The sequence below is a fragment of the Wyeomyia smithii genome, chromosome 2 (genome assembly GCF_029784165.1).
Source record: "Wyeomyia smithii strain HCP4-BCI-WySm-NY-G18 chromosome 2, ASM2978416v1, whole genome shotgun sequence".
NCBI classification, from domain to species: Eukaryota; Metazoa; Arthropoda; class Insecta; order Diptera; family Culicidae; genus Wyeomyia; species Wyeomyia smithii.
In genome coordinates this window covers 150439204-150441703 of record NC_073695.1, presented here as the reverse complement: position 1 = coordinate 150441703, position 2500 = coordinate 150439204, and positions in this window count along the sequence as shown.

The following is a 2500-nucleotide window of genomic DNA, read 5'->3' as shown; positions in this document are numbered from 1 at the left end:
CTCCTTGGTTTGGTACACTCGAATTACATAGACTCACTGGTGTTGAACCATTAGAAGCTATGTCAAATAAAATTATTAACAATTTTCGACAAAAATCATTGCAATCCTCAATTGCTACGATAAGCTCTCTTTATAGCCAATAAGTTAGCAATTAAGTTAGTTGTAAGTTTACTTCCCCTTTTCTGACAAGTAGGTTTAAATCCCTAAGAATGATAAGTCCTAATTGCGAAAGCAAACAAATCCTAACAATCAAAATTACAAATTTCTGACAGTGTTGAGAAGTCACCATTTGTGATTGGACACACATACTCATTATTTACTAATATTTATCATAAATACTTAAGCTAATAACAATTCCCCCCCCTAAAAAAAAAAGATTTTTCATGACAATTCACAATTCGTTTTTGTGGCTTTTCTGAAGAAGAAAATGAACAGGTTTGTCGTTTTTGGCTTCAAGAAATTCGACCAGTAAAAGGGGGAATCATGGAAGACCAGAACCGTAGTTTCAACTACTTGGTTTGCAACCATCAGCCACCAGGATGACAAATATGTTGGCTACAGTGATGCCACATTTTCATCTGTACTGGGAGCTGCAAAAATCTTTTTCATCTGTACTAATTCCGGGAACAATCTGTACCAAAATCTGTACCACTGGCGCAAAGCTTTTATTTTTTATATTTTTGAAAAAAAAAGCTTCAACGCGAATTGTTTACAGAAAATTCGTCCCCTTAATGCTAGAGCTAGATAACTCGAAATTTGTCGATTTTGAGTCAAGTATGCCATCATATATATCGCGTCGAGCTCTATAACATATCCAAAACTCGTTGAAACACGATTACAAAAAAAAAAGTGTTATTCATCAATTGAAAAACTAGATATCTCAACGTAAAACAAATTTATTTTGTGATAAAACTAAATTACTCGGCTTTTTGTTGATTTTTTCGTTGCTATAACCGGTCTGAAACGATATGGTTGCGTTTCATAAAAGCTCAACCTTTAAAAATCCCATTTGAATCTTAATCACCAGAATAGGTCAAATTTTCAAACTCGTTTTTCTCGAAACGTCAATTTTCGAGTTATCTAGTTCTAGCATTAAGGGGACGAACTTTGACTGCGTTGACTCAGTTAATAATAATTCCAAACTACTAGCTCGATTGTCAATAAAACTTTTGCACACTTAAGAATGGGACTCGCCTCGGTAATGCATATTACCGAGCCATTGCGGTTCAATCTCCTGAAAATTCGGCCAAAAAACAACGAAACCCATAATTCAGCAGCACTACCGATATTTCGGATATTTTGTGTCAACATTTCAGTTTGGTGAAATCGAGATTTACGAAAAAATGTAACAGCTACCGTTTTTTAACCGAGTGGTGCCATTCTCGGCAGCAAATTACCAAGATTTGTCAGTAAATTCGAAGTGCGTGGATTGCGAGATCACATTCATTGTATCGTTGCAGAATCGGTCGAAAAGTTTTTTCTTATCTTTTCTAACCATTTCAAAAATCTGTACTTATCTGTACTTTTTCTAGAAATCTGTAATCTGTACGGTACAGAACCTGTTCCGAAAAAAAAACGAGAAAATCTGTACATTTCCAGATAAATCTGTACAGCTGGCACCAGTGGTTGGCTATTCGTTAATCGCCTTAATTGTAGTGGGAATAGAGGAGACCGTAAGAGGCCAGAAAAATGTTCCTCGAAGAACTGAAAACGTTCAAAATGCAGGCTTGTTCCAATATCCTGAAAACCTAACCCAAGTTTGAAGAACTGTTAGATTCTGAAAGATTGATGAGACGAAAACGGAAGATAAACATCTACGCGATCAAATATTTTTCGCTATCCTCCGAAGCCCTATTTGTAGCAGAAATTTTTCGATCATACCAAACCATCCTGAGAAATGTCACTGACGCTCGGGTCAAACCGTCAAATATATAAAGTTTTGTGGATATAAAGTGTCTTGCTAAAGTAATCGTTTATTGTGCGTAAAAATTATCGAATTTCCGTTTGTTAAATATTGACGTTGGTAAATATTTCATTATAACAAGTCTCATAAATTGAATTGTTGACAGTGTGACAGATGTCAGCGGTTTTAAATCAACAAGATATACAACACCGGTGCGGAGAACGAAAAGTTGGTCTTTATTAGCTGGTTCTATTCAGGTTTCGCTGGTGTAAATCTAGTATAAAGTTGTTTCAAAAATAGACCACCGCTGAAGATTCCCTAAGACAAGGACTTCTTTCCTCAAGCCAAACAATAATCACGTTTTCAAGATAAATGGGGTTATTTTAAGTTGGTCTGACAAGGTTAAGTACTTGGGACTAATTTACGATAAAAAACTTATTTTCGAAGAGCACATTGAAAGTATACAAGCCACGTGCATCAAATAAATGAGATTGTTACGTAATATGTGAAATTTGCTTTTTTGACCAGTTGCGCGAATACCGTCTGCAGGCTACCAACGCTGTTACCATGCACGACGTTGACACAAACACAGTTTCA